The 19,782-nt window shown below is 34.8% G+C and overlaps 1 protein-coding gene and 1 pseudogene across 1 annotated transcript in view; one reads left to right on the forward strand and one right to left on the reverse strand.

Moving 5' to 3' along the window:
• HECW1 (HECT, C2 and WW domain containing E3 ubiquitin protein ligase 1) overlaps window positions 1-19,782 on the reverse strand; it is a 469,328-nt gene that overhangs the window by 88,721 nt on the left and 360,825 nt on the right. The gene's annotated exons all lie outside the window — the stretch shown is intronic.
• LOC120591941 (uncharacterized) lies at window positions 14,843-14,961 on the forward strand (annotated as a pseudogene).

Raw genomic sequence — 19,782 nt, forward strand, 5'->3', positions numbered from 1 at the left:
GCTGTAGCTCAGCCTCAGTTTTGCAATCATGACCGGTAAAAATCAAATGTTTCTGTGCTGTCCTGGTTCTCTTCTTTCTGCCCTGATGACTGGGTCATGCCGCAGGTTGGATGGAGCTTACAGCACTCCCAGGTAGGGCTATTCAGGGATATCACTGCACCTTCTCTTCTCCCCATCTTCCTGCAGGGAGCTCTGGCACCCGTGAGAGGCAACTTCTTTATTTCTTTCAGTCCACTGCCCGACACCCTGGGTTCAGACCTGTTGTAGCTCTTATGAGCAGATCCCATGCTCAGACGTACTGGTGTGCAGTTTGGGTGTTTTTTGTTGATTTTTAGATGTTCAGCTCATTGCTGTTACAAGGCAAGAGATCTGGGGATGTCTCTCATTTTGCCATGTTTCTCCAAACTTCTGTTATAGTTTTTAAGAAAGTGTGCTAAATGTCATGAATATTAATACTCTGAATTAATACTCTGACATCAGCATCATGATGCAGTAGTAACACCCGTTTATTTCTCCCCTAAAATTTACAACAAATAGGACCACTATAATTTAATGCAAGATCCTTACTCAACACACAAAAATGCCTGAGAGATCCATGCATTGAACTTTCTGAAGGTGAGTGTATTGTAATGAGTAGAGCAGGTGGGAAAAGGGGAAGGGAAGAGACAGGGACAATGGCAGCATCCTGGTGTCAGTTGCAGTCTCAGCTGATGTGTTAGTGATGGAGGAGTTGGAAGACAGCCCTCCCCATAGCAGCCCAGAGGGTAGGAGGAACAGAAGCAAAATTCTGGCCTGGGTAGCCAGCATACACTGTGGCTAAACCCAGAGACCAGTTGTGGTGCAGCAGTGTGGCACCTGTAGACTAACAGCTGCCATTAACTTTAAGAAGCCATGCCACAGTCTTATAAACCCACCCCTCCCTGCCCTCTCATCACCCCCACTTTCAGCAGAACTGGTAGAGGTAGAATTCCAAAGAGGCAGTGGAGATACCTTAGATAGCACTTCACGGCTGGTAGCTTCTGATTACAAGGAGTCAGCAGCAAGAACTCACATTGCCCAAATACTCATTGCCCACCACATTGCACCATAGAGATGGTACAATGAGGCTGAAATGACTTGAACACACAGGAGATGCTCACCACCTTAGGGAATATGGGGCATTTTCCCAACCAATGTGAAACTTCCCCACCAATATCCTAGAGGTGTCCCAATATCCTAGAGGTGTCAGTAGTGCAGGTAATGTAAAACAAAAACTTGCACTATATCACCATTTATTGGAAAACAAAAGAAAGATCTGCTGAATTGTTAAGAGCAAAACAGTACTTAGAAAAGAAAAAAAAATTACTACTCAAATGTCCAAGCTGAGGAACAATCCATCAAGTACCATGAATAACCAAGGTAACAATGTAGCTCAGAAAGAATGTGAAATCACCAGAAACCAAAATCAAAGACATTGAAGACTGTGATTGAATAGAAAATTCAAGATTGCACTCATGAAAAAGCTCAACGAGATAACAAGAAAACTCAGAAAGGCAGTTAAATCACCTCAAAAATAATATCACTGAACAAAAAGGACTACTTTACTCTTCAGAGACTGAAACTATGAAAAAGAACCAAACAAATTCTGGAGCTGAAGAACTCAATAAATGAGATAAAGAATGCATTAGAGAGCATTGGAAACAGAGCAGATCAGATAGAAGAGAAAATTAGCAAGCTTTAAGATAGAAGTCTAGAAATGACTCAGATGGAAGAAGAGAGAAAACTGACAATTAACCCATGTCCCGTTTGCCCCGAGAATACTCACCAGCCGCACTTGCAGCTGCAGCATTTACTCTGAGATAATTTGCAGATTACAGTCCTAATCTTACCCCCGAAGTTTATCACGAAATATCTCTCTTTAATTATTACTTTTGCATTGCTCTAGATATTGATAGTCTTTGGAAACGAATGACATCATTCTATTATAGTATTCTGCTTTTAGTAGTGGTATTTCCATTTACAAAATATAGTAATTCTCGATCACTGATAATGTTGAATCCTAGAAAACGCAGTGTTCCCAAATGTGATGTTAACACCATTCTCGAACAGTTGTTAGTCAAAGATTCATTTGACAAATCTGATTTTTCTGAAATAGAATATTCTGATGATTTTTCAGATAGTGCTTTGGAAGACTATACAGCCAAGCATCACTCCGATTTGGAATTTGATGGAAAAAGCCCTACATCAGCTGACTCAGGTTATGCTCTGAAATGGTCAACTCATGAGTCCATGTCAAAGGTATGGCTTTACCGACACACCTGGCAGAAAAGTTGATGTCAGTGATACCACTGACTCACTGCAGTATTTTGAACTGTTCTTTACTGAGTAATTGATTTCAAAACTTACCAGTGATATGAATGCCCAAGCCACCTAGTCTGAAAGGATTTTTGCAAATGGATAAACAGAAAGACACTAACAATGATGAACTGATGAACTGAAAGTCTTTTTTGCAATAATGTTACTGCAAGATATTGTGCAGAAACCTGAGCTGGAGATGTTTTGGTTGACAAGGCCTCTTTTGGATATACCTTATTTCAGGCAAATTATGATTGGTGAAAGAGTTTTACTTTTGCTTTGGCACTTGCATTTTGTCAACAATTCTTGCGTATCCGCTGGTCAAACAAGGCCCAGATATCATTGCAGAAGATCAAACCTGTGTTTAACTTTCTTGTAGATAAGTTTTCAACTGTATATACTCCAAACAAAAACAATGCATTCGATGAATCACTGATGCTTTTCAAGGGGCAGTTAGCTATGAAGCAGTACATCCGGAAGAAATGAGCATAATTTGGTCTCAGGCTATATGTACTTTGTGAAAGCAAATCTGATTATGAGTGGAATGTGCTTGTTCACACAGGGCCCAGTATGAATTTGAAAAGATTCAGCTGATGGTCTGATCGTACATTATTCTTACCTTGGTTCTTACCTTCTTGGCCAAGGATATTGTGTCTTCCTTGATAACTTTTATACATCTCCCATGCTTTTCAGAGAATTACATCAAAACAGGACTGATGTAGTTGGGACAGCTTGTTTGAACTGAAAACATATGCCAAATGATCTGAAAAAAAGGATTGCAAAGGGGACGACTGTTGCCAGATTCTGTGGTGAACTTATGGCACTGATATGGTGTGACAAGAAGGAGGAGACAATGTTGTCAACATTCCACAATGATACTGTGATTGAAGTATACAATAGAAATGGAAAGAAAACTAAGAAGCTATGGGTCATTGTGGATTATAACAAGACTATGGGAGCGGTGGACTCAGCTGATCAGATGCTTATTTCTTATCCAAATGAGCACAAAGGCACAAGTTTTGGTATAAGAAATTCATTCACCACCTTCTAAACATTACAGTGCTGAATTCCAACATCCTGTTCAAGAAGGTCAATCCTGAGCACACAATCAGCCATGTAAACTTCATACTGACGTTGATTGAAAGAATGTTGGAAAAGCATTACAAGCCAGGACAGCAACATCTTCGAGGTAGTCCATGCTCTGATGAAGTCACACCTCTTCACCTGTCTGGAAGACATTTCCCCAAGAGTATATCACCAACATCAGGGAAACAGAATCCAACTGGTCACTGCAAAGTTTGTTGCTTGCACAATGACAAGGATACTAAGAAGATCTGGAGAGAAATATGATAGTTTTGTGTGGAATGTGGTGATCCACTTTGTGTTGTTCCGTGCTTTGAAATTTACCTAACACAAAAAATTATTAAATACTGATCATCATATACAGTTCTGTTACACTAGAATTAGAGACAAGTTCTGTTTATAAATAACTCCAAGAACAGTTTTTATATTTTATTTTCACATTGAAATCCAGTCAGATTTGCTTCAGCCTCGAAGAGCATGTTTATGTAAAATTAAATTAATGCTGATAGTGAGCTACACTTTTTTTTCCAAATCGGAAATCGGTTAAAAAATATTAAAGAACTCTACAAGAACTACCTGACTCCATTAGAAAGAACAACATAAGAATAATGGATATACCAGAAGGAGAAGGGAGGGAGAAGGGAACACAGAGCTTATTTAAACAATTAATAGATGAGAACTTCCCAAACTTATAGAAAGATGTAGACCCTAGAATCTAAGAAGCTAACAGAAGATCTAATTATCTTAATTTGATAAGACCTTCTCCAAGGAATATTAGATTAAAACTTGTAAAAGCTATTGACAAATTTGCCTATGAAGCCATCTGGTCCAGGACTTTCGTTTTTTGGGCTGTTTTTGAATACTGATTCAATTTCATTGGTGGTAATCAGTCAGTTTAGATTTTCTGTTTCTTCTTGACTCAGTCTTGGGAGATTGTGTGTTTCTAGGAGTGTATCCATTTCTTCCAGATTGTCCAATTTGTTGGCATATAATTGCTCGCAGTATTTTCTTATGATCCTTTGTATTTCTGTGGAGATCATAGTTATTTCTCCTCTTTTGATTCTGACTTTATTGATTTGAGTCTTCTCTCTTTCTTTCCTTGATGGCTTCGTAGGCGAATTTTAACAAGCAGTCAAAAAAGAATTAACACCTATTCTTCCCAAACAATTCCAAAAAGTTCATGAAGAAGGAAGCCTCTCAAACTCCTTTTATGAGGCATCTGTTTCCTTGATTCCAAAACCAGAAAAAGACATTATAAAAAAAAGAAAAATGTAAGTCAATATCTCTTAAGCACATTGATGTAAAAATCCTCAACAAAATGTTAGCAAATGGAATTCAGCGATATATTAAAAATATCATACACCATGATCGAATTGGATTTATTCCTGGGATGCAAGGTTGGTACAATATCTGCAAATTAATTAATGTGATACACCACATTAACAAATCAAAAGATAAAACCATATGATCATATCAATAGATGCAGAAAAAGTATTCAACGAAATCCAGCATCCATTTATGATAAAAACTCTCAGCAAAGTAGGAATAGAAGAAACATACCTCAACATATAAAAGGCCATATATGACAAACCTACAACTAACATCATACTCAATGGGGAAAGGACAAAAGCATTTTCCTTAAGATCAAGAACAAGATAAGGATGTCCACTTTCACCACTCCTCTTTAACATTGTATTGCAAGTCTTAGCTACAGCAATAAGACAACAAAGAGAAATAAAAGACATCTGAACTGGAAAGGAAGAAGTAAAACTCTTGTTATTTGCTGCTGCCATGATACTATATAGAGAAGACCCTAAAGATTCCATCAAAAAACTGTTAGAACTGATCAGTGAATTCAGTAAAGTAGCAGGTTACAATATAAATATTCAGAAATCAGTGGCATTTTTATACACCAATGATGAACTTCCATTAAGAGAAATTAAGAAAACAATCCTATTTACAATTGCATCAAAAACTATAAAATGCTTGGGAATCAAATTAACCAAAGAGGTAAAAGACCTGTTCTCAGGAAATTATGTCATTGAAAAAAGAAATTGAAGAAGGTACAAATAAATGAAAGCATATACCATGATAATAGTTAGGAAGAATCAACATGATTAAAATGGCCATACTACCTAAAGCAAACTATAGATTCAGTGCAATCTCTATCAAAATACCAATGGCATTTTTCAAAGAGCTAGAACAAATAATCCTAAAATTTATATGGAGCCATAAAAAAACAAAGTTGGAGGTATCACATTACCTGATATCAAACTATACTACTAAGGCTACAGTAATCAAAATAGCATGGTACTGGCATAAAAAAAAAACAGAAACATTGATCAATGGAACAGAATAGAGAGCCCAGAAATAAATACATGCTTATACTCTCACTTAATATATGACAAAGAAAGTAAAAATATACAGTGGAGTAAAGACAGTCTCTTCAATAAATGGTGTTTGGAAAATTGGACAGATACATGCGAAAAAAAAGAAAGGAAGGAAGGAAGGAAGGAAGGAAGGAAGGAAGGAAGGAAGGAAGAAAGAAAGAAAGAAAGAAACTGGAATACATTCTTACGCTGCATACAAGAATAGACTCAAATGGATTAAAGACTTAAATGTAAGACCCCAAACCATAAAAATTCTAGAAGAAAACATAGGCAGTAAACTCTCTGATATTACTAACAGGAATTTCTTTTCAGATATATCTCCCTGGGCAAGGGAAACAAAAGAAAAAATAAACAAGTGGGATTACATCAAACTAAAAAGGTTTTGTACAGCAAAGGAAACCATCAACAAACCAAAGAGACAACCAACTATTTGGGAGAAGATATTCACTAATGATACATCTGATAAGGGATTAATATTCAAAATATGTAAAGAACTCATACAACTCAACAACAAAAACAAACAAATAAACAATCTAATTAAAAAATGTGCAGAAGACTTGAACATCTACTTCTCCAAAGAGGAAATACCAATGGCTAATAGATATATGAAAAGATGCTCAAGGTTGCTAACCATCAGAGAAATGCAAATTAAAACCACAGTGAGATATCACTTTACACCTGTCAGAATGGCTATCATCAATAAATCAAAGAACAACAGTGTTGGTGAGGATATGGAGAAAAGGGAACCCTCATACATTGTTGGTGGGATTGCAAATTGGTACAATTGCTATGGAAAACAGTATAGAGGTTTCTCAAAAAATTAAAAATGGGTCTACATTTTGACCCAGCAATTGCACTTCTTGGTATTTATCCAAAGAAAACTAAAACAAAAATTTGCAAAGATCTGTGCACACCTATGTTCATGGCAGCACAATTTACAAAGGACAAGATATGGAAGCAACCTGAATGCCCATCAACAGAAGCTATGGTTCATATATACAGTGAAATATTACTCAGCCATAAAAACAAAACAAAACACGAAATACTACCCTTTGCAATGACATGGATGGACCTAGAGGTTATTATGCTGAGTGAAATAAGTCAGACACAGAAAGATAAATACCATATAATTTCACTTATATGAGGAATCTAAGGAACAAAAAGGACAAACTAATCAAAACAGACACACAAATATTGATGACAATGGTGATAGCTAGAGGAGAGGGGTTTTGGGGTGGGGCTGGGAGAATGGGATGAAGGATTAAAGAAGTACAAATTAGCAGTTGATAGATGGTCACAGGATTGGGAAGTATGGCATAGGGAATGCAATTAGCATTAATGTAATGGCTGGGTGGGAAGCTAGAAGAGAGAAAGAGCAATTAGGGGGATCGTTTTTATAAACTATATAAATGTCTAACCAATGTACTATATACTTGAAACTAATAATAATAATAAAAAAAACTTAATGACATAGAAAGACTTCTCATGGCAGCCAGTGGAAAAGAAGATTGTACCTTATAAAGGAAACCCCATCATATCGTCATAGGATTTTTCAGGAGAAACTACAAACTAGGAGAGAACAAAATGAAATATTCAAAATAATGAAAGGAGAAGTCACTAGCCAAGAATAATATATCCAGCAAAGTTATCCTCTAGATATGAAGGAGAAATAAAGGCTACCCAGACAAAGAAAAGCTGAGGGGATTTACCACCAGGAGATCTGCATCACAATAAATGTTGAAAGGAGATCTTTTGCTGGAAAAAAAAAAAAAAGATAAAAGTATGCAAAACTTTGAGTAAGATGACAAATACACAGAAGCAGGAAATTACAATCCTACTTCAGAATAGGGTAATAAACAATTATAATATAAAAGTTAAATGAGGAAAAGCATTTTAAAAAGATTATAAATCTGTAATTTAGAAATCAATTCACATAAATTGATTTAGAAATCAATTCACACAATTCGCATAAAATGTGTTAATTTATGACAATAAAACATAAAAAGGGTGAAGAAAAATGACTAAATGTACACAGGTATTAAATAAAGGTAAGATACATTAAAAAAAGGATTAATATATGCGTGACTTTTATTTATATGTTCTTAATGGTAATCACAAGGCAAAACCCTAGAGCTGAGACATATAACATCATAGGAAACTGCCAAACTAAAATAACAGACAGAAACAGAAGAGAAAAGAAACAATGGAGAAAATGAGAAACTGAACTTACAAATCAAAAGGCACAGAGTAGTAGGATAAATTAAAAAAGAAGCCCCAACTGTATGTTGCCTTCAGGAGACCCATTTCTGCTACAAAGGAAAACACTGGCTCTAAGTACAGGGGTGGAAGATAATACTCCAAGCATATGGTATCCAGAGAAAGGTGGGTATAGCCATATTTATATCAGACAAAATAGATTTCATGATAAAAAAGTAACAAAAGATAAAGATAGACATTTTATAATGATAAAGGAGACAATTCATCACGATGACATAACACATCAATATACATGCAACCAACCTGGGAGCACCAAAATATATAAAGCAATGACTAACAGACCTAAAGGGAGAAACTGACAAAAATATAATTAGAAGAGGTTCTTACATTTTTTTTTTTAATAGTAGGGGACCCTAATACCTCATTGACTGTAATGGATAGACCATTCAAACAGAAAGTCACTAAGGAAAAATAAACTTCAACAACATATTATACCAAATGAACATAATCAATATTTATATAACTTTCCATTCCAAAATTACAGAATATACATTCTTCTCAAGTGTACGCAGGGAACACTCTCAAGGATATATCATTTGTTGTGACAGAAAACTAATTGTAGTAAATGTAAAAAGGTACAATCATATTAAGAATATTTTCCAAACACAATGGTATGAAAAAGAAAATTAGTTAGAAGAAAGCTAGAAAGACCACAAATGTGTGGAGATAAAATACCATGCTGTGAACAACTATTGGGTCAAAAAGGAAATAAAAGAGCTCAAAGAGACATAAAGATAAATGCCAATGAATATCAACATTTTGGTACGTAGCAAAAGTGGTATTAGGAGGGAAGATTATAGATTTAAGGGCTACCTCAAGAAACAAGAAAAATCTCAAATAAATAATCCAACTTTACATATGAAAGAACTAGAAGAAGTGAAGTCAGAAAAAATGGTGGAGTGAGGGATCTCCCCAGATCTCTCCCCTTGAAACAACAATAAGCTGAACATCTAAAACTCAACAAAAAACACAAAAACTTCAAACCAGCACGTCTAAGCATGGGGTCTACATATAAGAGCTACCACAGCTCAGACTCCTGGAGACTGGCGGTAGTCAAAGAGAAACAAAGAAACTGCCTCTTGCGGCCTCAGCTCCCTGTAGGAGGATGGAGAGAGGAGAAGATGTGGCAGTTTCCCTAAACAACGCTGCCTGGGAGAGTTGTGAGCTCTACGCAGTGGTAGTGCATAGGAATGAAGGCAGAAAGCAGAGAAGTAGGGATGACAGAGAAGTGGGGACAGCAGAGAAAAAACAGTTGATTGATACACGCCATAGTTGCAAAACATGAGTCTGTGCCACAGCCCGTATTCCCCAACCAAGAGAGCACCTCGCCCTACATGCTCCAAGATCGAATACTGTGGAGGCCCAGGGCAAAATGAATAAATGCTACCAAAAATGTCTCTAACACTGACAGGGGGTAGTGAGCATGATTGAATACCTATAAGAAAAATAAAAGGCATTATTAAGACTTTATATAAAGCAGGGATCCAAGAGGCTTACATGCCAACTACTGGAAACCAAAAGAAAAATAGCATCTTTGCAATAGATTGAAGAGAAATTTTTATATAATAAATCTTACTTCTGGGAAAAAAGCAGAATACAGTTCTATTGATACTCAGGTTGAGAAATAGTCCATTAAACACCACGAACAACCAAGGTGACCAGGCATCTCAGAAAGAAAGAAAAAAATCTCCAGAAAATAATCTTACAGACGTAGAAATGTGGGAATTAAATGACAGAGAATTTAGGATGGTACTTCCGAAAAAATCTCAACGACATCCAAAATAATTCCTATCAACAATTTCAGGAATTGAAAAACCACCTAGATCGCCAGAATCAGTTTTTTAGCAAGGAAGTTGAAACCCTGAAAAAGACCAAATAGAACTTCTGGAGATTAAGAACACACTGAAAGATGAAAAATGAAGTAGCAAGCTTGAGAAAGAGAGCTGACTATTGGAGGAAAGGATCAGTGATATAGAAGACAGAAATCTAGAAATAAATCGGAAGGAGGAAGAGAGAAATCGAAGAATGAAAAATAATGAAGGAGAAATACAAGAACTAGCTGTACTTTCAGGAGAGGAAACATAAGAATAATGGGCATTATTGAAGGTGAGGAAAAGGAGCAGAGACTAGAAAGCATTTTCAGACAAATAGTTGACGAGACTTTCCCAAATCTAAGGAATGAGCTAGAGCTTGGAGTTCAAGAAGTCAAAAGAACACCCAATTATCTCAACCCAAAAAGGCCTTCACCAAGACACATTGTATTAAAGTATTCAAAAATCAACAACAAAGACAAAATTCTCATGGCATCTAAGGAAAACAAAGCAGTAACCTATAAAGAAAACCCATTAGTTGATTATTGGACTTCTCAGCACTACCTCACAAGCCAGAAAGGAGTGTAATCAAGTATTCAAACTTTCAGATGAAAGGAACTACCAGTCTAGAATAATGTATCTAGCAAAGCTCTCCTTTAGATATGAAGGAGAAATTAAGACCTTTTCGGACATACAAAAATTGAGGAAATTCTCCACTACAAGGCCTGTATTACGGGAAATACTGAAAGGGATCACCTCACCTAAAACAAAATGACAAAAAAAAGATACATAACTAGGAGTAAGGCGACTAGCAAGCAGATAGAAGCAGAGAGTGCAACCCTTACTAAGAAAGGGGCATTATAAGCTTACAAAATAAGAGATTTGCTATAGCAAGAAAATAATGAACACTAGGCATACATGGGAACAAATTGAGACAACAATGACTGAAAAGGAGAGGATTCAAAGATCCAAATTTGCAAAGAGAAATGGAGATAAGGCACATGCAGAAGATAATGGAAAAGTGTTTATATATATCTATATAACTATTTTTTTCATATTCATAATCATAGCCACACACCAAAGATTTAGAACTGAAGTATATAACATAAAACAGGAAGGACCAGAAGGAAAACCCGCAAAATCCAAGAACATCAACAACAACAACAACAAAATACACACAAAAACAAGAAAGAATGGAAACACTGAGCTGCCAGAAAGCAAAAGATAAAATGGCTATAAGAAGACATCATAATCCAATAATCGCCCTAAATGTAAATGGACTGAATTCACCAACACAAAGGCACAGAATTGTAGATTGGATCAAAAAACAAAACTCACTCATATGCTGCCTCCAGGAGACACATCTCAGCTCCAAAGACAAATATAGGCTCAAAGTGAAAGGGTGTAAAATGATATTTCAAGAAAATGGCATTCAGAGAAGAGCGAGAGTAGCAGTATTAATATAAGACAAAATAGACTTCAAAATAAAAAAGGTAAAGAAAGGTACTGAGAGACACTTCATAATGATAAAGAGAATCATGCACCAAGAAGATGTAAGACTTATTTTAATATCTATATTCCCAATCAGGGAGACCCAAAATATATAAAGCAATTATTAACATAATTAAAGGGAGAAACAAAACAAAACAGTATCATAATAGGGGACCTAAATACCCCACTGTCAGAAATAGATCATCCAAACAGAAAATGTATAAGGAAATAACATCCTTAAATGACACATTAGATCAACTAGACATAATTGACATATACAGAGCCTTCCATCCCAAAACAGCTTCTTATACATTCCTCTCTAGTGCACGTGGAACATTCTCAAGGATTGACCACATACTGGGACACAGAGATTGATGCAACAAATATAAAAAAGTTAAAATCATACCAAACATATTCTTTGATCATAATATTTTGAAGCTGGAGATCAACTGAAAAAAGAAAATAGGATGAACCTCAAATACATAGAGATTAAACAACATGCTACTGAAGAATAACTGGGTCAGAGAAGAAATAAAAAGAGAGATCAAGCCATAAATAGAAATGAATGATAATGATAGTAGAACATCTCAAAACTTTTGGGACACGTCAAAAGTGATAATAAGAGGAAAGTTCATATCATTACAGGCCTATCTCCAAAAACAAGAATGAGCCCAAATAACCAACCTAACGCTTCATCTAAAAAATCTAGAAAAGGAAGAACAAATGAGGCCTAAAGTCAGCAGAAGGAAAGAAATAATTAGCATTAGAGAAGAAATAAATGAAATTGAAAACAACAACAAAAAACAATAGAAAAAATAAATGCAACAAAAATAAATGCAATAAAATTAACAAATCCCTGGGTAGACTCACTAAAGAAAAAAGAGAAAGGACACAAATAAACAAAATCATGGAAGAAAGAGGAGGAATTAAACAGAGACCACAGAGATTAAAAGAATCATAACAGCATATTATAAAAAAGTATATAACATCAAATTTAATAACCTAGAAGAAATGCACACATACTTAGAAAGATACAACCTTCCTAGACTGAATCAAGAAGACCTGGAAAATCTAAATAGAATGATCAGCAGTATGAAAATTGAAGCAAGCAAAAAGTAAAACTTCAGGACCAGATCGCTTCACCAGTGAATTCTACCAAACAGTCAAAGAAGTTTTAATACCTATTCTGATCAAATACTTCCATAAAATTGAAGAGGAGACAATACTTCTTAACTCATTTTATGAGGCCAATATTATCACCCTGATACCAAAACCTGGTAATGATAACACAAAAAAAGAAAACTACAGACCAATATCTCTCATGAACGCAGTTGCAAAAATCCCAAATAATGACCAAATACAGCAACATATTAAAAAGATTATACACCACGATCAAGTGGGCTTCATCCCAGGGGCACAGGGTTGGTTCAACATATGCAAATCAATTAATGTGATACACCACATAAACAAATTAAAAAATAAGAATCATATGATCATATATAGATGCAAAAAAAGTCTTTGACAAGATACAGCATACATTTATTATCCAAACGTTTGACAAAATTGGTATAAAAAGAAAGTATCTTAACATGATAAAAGCCATATATGACACTCAGTCAACTCTATACTAATGGTGAAAAAATAAAAACCTTCCCTCTAAGATCAGGAACAAGGCAAGGCTATCCACTATTGCCACTGTTATTCAATATAACATTAGAGATCCAAGAGAGTCCAAGCGGGCAAGAGAAAGACATAAAAGGCATCCAAACAGGAAATGAAGAAGTTAAACTGTCACTATTTGTGGATGACATGATTCTTTATATAGAAAACTCTAAAGACTCCACAAGAACACTACTAGAAATAATAAGCAAATATAGTAAAGTTTCTGGATACAAAGTCAATGTTTAATAATCCATAGCATTTTTATACTCTAATAGTGAATTGTCAGAAAAGGAAATGGAAAAAATACTTCCTTTTGCAATTGCAACAAAAAGAATAAAATACCTAGGATTAAATCTAACAAAACATGTGAAAGACCTATATAATGAAAACTATAACACTCTATTAAAATAAATCAAAGAAGATACAAAGAAATGGAAAGATATTCCGTGTTCTTGGATTTGAAGAATCAACATAGTTAAAATGACCATATTACCTAAAGCATTGTACAGATTTAATGCAATCCCCACCAAAATCCCATCACCATTTTTTTTAAAAAAGGAACAAAAAATCATCAGATTGGTATGGAAACACAAAAGACCCCAAACCACCAAAGCCATCCTGAGAAAAAAAACAAGGCTGGAGGCATCACTCTGCTCGATTTCAAATGATTCTACAAAGTGACAATAATGATAACGGCATGATATTGGCAGAAAAACAGACACGCGGACCAGTAGAACAGAATAGAGAGTTCAGAAGTAAATCCATATTTACATGGGCAAATAATTTTTGACAAAAAAGCCAAAAACAAAAAGCGGAAACAGGAATGCCTCTTCATTTGATGTGCTGGGAAAATTGGAAGGCCCCATGCAAAAGAATTAATCTAGACTGTTGTCTATTACCATATATCAAAATTAACTCTAAATTGATTAAGGACCTGAATATAAGACCACGATCAATAAAATGTATGGGAAGAAAACATAGAAACTAAACTCAAGGACCTTGGACTTAAAGAGGATTTTATAAATGTATAATAAATGATTGGTACTACATCAAATGAAAAAGCTTCTGCTCAGCAAAAGAGATTGTCAAAAGGTACAGAGACAACCATCCAAATGGGAAAATATATTTGCAAGCAACACCTCTGATAAGGGCCTAATATCCAAAATATACAAAAAACTCATACAACTCAATAACGACAAAAAAACGAATGATCCAATCAAAAATGGGCAGAGAACCTGAACAGACACTTCTCCCTAGAGGACACACAAATGGCCAACAAATATATGAAAAGATGCTCAACATTGCTAGTTATTAGGGAAATGCAAATGAAAACCACAATGAGATGCCATCTCACACCTTTTAGAATAGCTATAATCAATAGGACAAGTAATAACAAATGCTGGAGAGGATGTGGAGAAAAAGGAACCCTCATACACTTCTGGTGGGACTGCGAATTGGTACAGCCACTATGGAAAACAGTATGGAGGGTCCTCAAAGAACTACGCATTGATCTACCATATGATCCAGCGATCAGTCTACTGGGTATTTACTCCAAAGACTTGAAAACCTATATTCGAAAAGATATTTTCACACCGATGTTCATAGCAGCACTATTCACAGTGGCCAGGACATGGAAGCAATTGAAGTGTCCTATGATAGATCATTGGCTAAAGAACCTGTGGTACATATACACAATGAAATATTACTCAGCCATAAGAAGAAATGAAATTCTGCCATTTGTGACAACTTGGATGGACCTCGATATAATCATTTTCAGCAAAATAAGCCAGACTGGTCTATGGCCATGACACCCTGAACAAACCCCATCCCATCTGATCTCGGAAGCTAAGCCAGATTGAGCCTGGTTAGTACTTGGATGAGAGATCACCTAGGAAGACCAGGTGCTATAGGCATAAAAAATAAAAAATAAGGAATTGTAAGCTAACAAGGTCCTTGTAATTTGTGAGGTCAACCAAGGGTTTCCTCACAAAAAAAGAAAGAAAGGAAGGGAGGAAGGAAGGAAGGAAGGAAGGAAGGAAGGAAGGATGGATCCAGACAGAAGAAATTGAAAATCACATGATATTCCTTATATAAACCTAAAAGCAACAAATGAACAAGACAAACAGAGACTCATGGACATGGACAATAACTAGTGGTTACCAGAGGATAAGGGATGGGAGAGAAGGGAGGAAGTAGACGGGATAAAGGGGGTCAAATATAGGGGAGTAGGAGTAGGGTGAAGTGAGTAAAGGGGATCAAATATACTGTAGCTGAAGGAAACTACACTCTGAATTGTAATCACACAATAGAATATGTAGATATCAAATTATAATGTACACCTGAAAATTATATAATATAATGTTACCTCAATCAACTTAAAAAAAAAAAGAATTGAGAGTCAGAAGTAAACCCATATTTGTATGGGCAAATAGTTTTTGACAGAAAAAGCAAAAAAACATACAGTGGATAAAGGAAAGTCTCTTTAATAAATGGTGCTGGAAAACTGGAAAGCCACAATCAAAAGAATGAAACTAGACTGTTGCTTATCACCAGACACCTAAATTAACTCACAATGGATTAAGGACCTGATAGTAAGACCTGAAACAATAATTTGTATAGTAGAAAACATGGGGACTAAACTCATAGACCTTGGACTTAAAGAGGATTTTATGAATTTGGCCTTAAAGGCAAGGGGTATAAAAGCAAAAATAAATGAATGGGACTATATCAAATTAAAAAGCTTCTGCACAGCAAAAGAAATTATCAACAAGGTAAAGAGACAACCATCCGAATGGGAAAATATATTTGCAAGTAACGCCTCTGATAAGAGCTTAATACCCAAAATATACAGAGAACTCATACAACTCAATAACAAAACAAAACAAAAAAGATCCAATTAAAAAATGGGTAGAATCACCTCACAGCTGTCAGAACGGTTAGAATAGATGTTATCAATAGGACAAGTCATATGAAGTGTTGGAGAGATGTGGAAAAAATGGAACCCTCATACACTGCTGGTTGGAGTGCAAATCGGTACAGCCACTATGCAAAATAGTTTGGAGGTTTCTCGAAAAACTAAGAATTCATCTACCATATGATCCAGAAATCCCTCTACTAGGTATTTACCCCAAAACTTGAAAACCCATATCTGAAAAGTAATTTGCATACTGATATCATAGTGGTAGTATTCATGGTGGCCAGGACTTGAAGCAACCGAAGTGTCCTATGATAGATGATGGATAAAGAAGCTGTGGTACATATATACAATGGAATATTACTCAGCCATAAGAAGAGATGATATACTGCCATTTGTGACAACATGGATGGACCTCAAGATAATCATGCTAAGCAAAATAAGTCATACAGAAAAAGTTGAAAACCACATGATATCACTAATATATGGGATATAAACCTAAAAGCAACAAACGAATAGGACAGAGATTCATGACATGAACAGTAGACTAGTGGTTACCAGAGTGTAGGGGGGCAGGGTAGAGGAGTGAGGTAGATAGGGTAAAAGGGATCAAATATGTGGTAAGAGAAAGAAATCTATGGGTGGTTAACACACAATGAAATATACATACATATATTTATATACAGATTATATATATGTGTATATATATATGTGTGTGTGTATATATATATATACATATACATATACATATATATATATATATATACACACACACACACACACACGCACACACACACATACATATTCCTTACTGTTAAATTGTACACCTGAAACTTACTGGATTTCATTAACCAATGTCACCACAAAAAAAATAATTAATTAAATTAAATAGAAAAAAAAAGAAAATAAGTAAAAACAAAAGAAACAAAAATAAGAACTAGAAGAAGAAAAACATACAAAGCACAGGGGCAGTAGAAGAAATAAAATAATAAATATTAATGTGGAAATAAATAAAATATGGAACAAAAGGACAACAGAATAAATGAAGGAAACAAATGTCTGGTCCTTCAGAAAGTTAAATAAAGTTGATAAACCTCTGGCTAGACTCATTAAGCATTAAAAAATAAAAGACTCAAATAAAATAATAAATTATAGAGAAGTTACAACAAACACCACTGAAACACAAAAGGTTATACATGAATACTATGAAAGGCTATATGCCATCAAATTTGATAACCTAGAAGAAATAGGCAATATCTTAGCAATACATAACCTTTTTAGGCTGAACAATGAAGAACTGCAAAAGACCGATCATTTTCAAGGAAATTGAAACAGTACTCTCCCAAAAAATGAAAGTCCAGGATGAGATCGCTTCACTGGTGAATTCTACCAAACATTCAAAGAAAATTAATTATCTTTTCTTCTTGAACTCTTCCAAAAAACTGAAGAAGAGGAAATACTTCCTACTCATTTTGTGAGGCCATTATTACCCTGATACCAAAACCTGGCAAGAACATACAAAAAAAAGAAAGAAAGAAAATTACAGCCCAATATATCTGGTGAACTTGTGGCCAAAAATTCTAAACAAAATACTATCAAATTAAATATAGCAACATACTAAAAGTATAACACAAGGGATGCAAGGATGGTTCTACATATGTAAATCAATCAATCAATGTGATATGACATATTAACAAAATAAAAGATAAAAAAATCATGATATCTGTAGATGCAGAAAAAGCATTTGACAAGATATAACATTCACTTATGATTAAAACATTTCATAGAATCAGTCTAGAAGGAAAGTACTTCAACATTATAAAGGCCATATATGACAAATCCTCAGCTAATATCATACTCAATGGTGAAAAATTAAAAGCTTTTTCCCTGAGATCAGGAGCAAGACAGGGATACCTACTCTCACCATTGTTATTCAACATAGTACTGAAAGTCCTAGCCAGAGCAATCAGGCAAGATAAAGAAATAGTTTCTATATATTAATGACAAAATATCAGGAAGAGAAATGAAGAAAACAATCCCATTTACAATGTCAACAAAAGGGATAAAATACCTAGAAATAAGGTTAACAAAGTGAAGGACCTTAACACTGAAAACTAAAAGACAATTGTTGAAACGATTTGAAAAAGGCAGAAAGAAATGGAAAAATATTTCATGGTCAGAGATTGGAAGAATTAACGTTGTTAAAATGGCCAAATTACCTAAAGCAATATACTGATTTGATCCAATCTTCATCAAAATCCCAATGGCATTTTTGATAGCTAAAGAACAAAACCTTTCAGATAGCTAAAACAATCCTGAGCAAAAAGAGAGCCAAATCAAAGGTGTCACACTCCATGACTTCAAATTATTGTACCACAAAGGTACAATAATCAAAACAGTATGATATTGGAAGAAAAATAGACACACAGACCAATGGAACAGAATTGATAGCCCAGAAATAAAATCACACATTATGGGCAACTAACTTTTGACATAGAAGCCAAAAACATACGATGCAGAAAGATTTGAATATAAGACATGAAGCAATAAAATATATAAAAGAAACAGGCAGTAAATCCATGGACTTTGGTCTCAGAGAGGATTTTGTGAACTTGACCCTAAAGGAAAGGGAAGTTAAAGAAAAAATAAATGAATGAGACTACATCAAACTAAAAAGCTACCATACACTAAAAGAAACCATCAACAAAACAAAAATGCAACCAACTGAATGGGAGAAGATATTTGCAAATGATATCTCTGATAAGGAGATATTATCCAAAATACATAAAGAACTAATACAACTCAACAACAACAACAACAACAAAAATCTGACAAAAATGGGCAGAGCACCTGAATAGACATTTTTCCAAGGAAGATATACACAGATATATGAAAAGATGCTCAACATCATTAGTTATAAAGGAAATGCAAATCAAAACCACAATGAGATACTACCTCACACCTGTTAGAATGGCTATTATCAATAAGAAAAGAAATAACAAATTTTAGAGAAAATGGGGAGAAAAAGGAAACTTCTCACACTGCTGGCAGGCATGTAAATTGGTGCAGCCACTATGGGAAACAGTATGGAGGCTCCTCAAAAATTAAGAATAGAGCTATTATATGACTCAGCAATCCTTCTGGGTATCTACCTGAAAATTTTGAAAACACTAATTTGTAAAGATATATGTACCCTATGTTCATTGCAATTTTATGCACAATAGCCAAGACATGAAAACAACCTAAGTGTCCTATGATGGATGATTGGATAAAGAAGTGGTACATATATACAATGGAATAGTACTCAGCTATAAAAATGATGAAATATTGCCATTTGCAACAACATGAATGGACCTAGAAGATATTAGCTAAGTGAACTAGGTCAGTTATAAAACAACAATATGACTTCACTCATGTGGGATATAAAACAAAAGCAAAAATGTACAAATAAAAAATATGAAAACAAAAAAGCTAATTTACATATTACAGAGAAGAGAATGGTTGTTACCAGAGAGAAAGGGGGTTCAAATACATAGTGGCAGAAGTAGAATAAACTTCAGATGGGGAGCACACAATAGAGTATACCTATGTCATTCATAATATAAAGTCATATACCTGAAATTTATATGTTATTAACCAATGTTACCCTAATACATTTAATTTAAAAAAATTTTAAAGAATTGAATTTCTCTCTCCTCTGTTAAAAACACTGAATAGATTAAGAAACAGATTAAATATGAATTTTAGATAGGTATTATCAGTAAAGTCCATTTATAACCTTCATTTTCAAGAGGTAGCACTGAACTTCAAAACTGAATGT

Source organism: Pteropus medius, unplaced genomic scaffold, assembly GCF_902729225.1.
Source record: "Pteropus medius unplaced genomic scaffold, Ma_sr-lr_union100, whole genome shotgun sequence".
Classification (NCBI taxonomy): Eukaryota; Metazoa; Chordata; class Mammalia; order Chiroptera; family Pteropodidae; genus Pteropus; species Pteropus medius.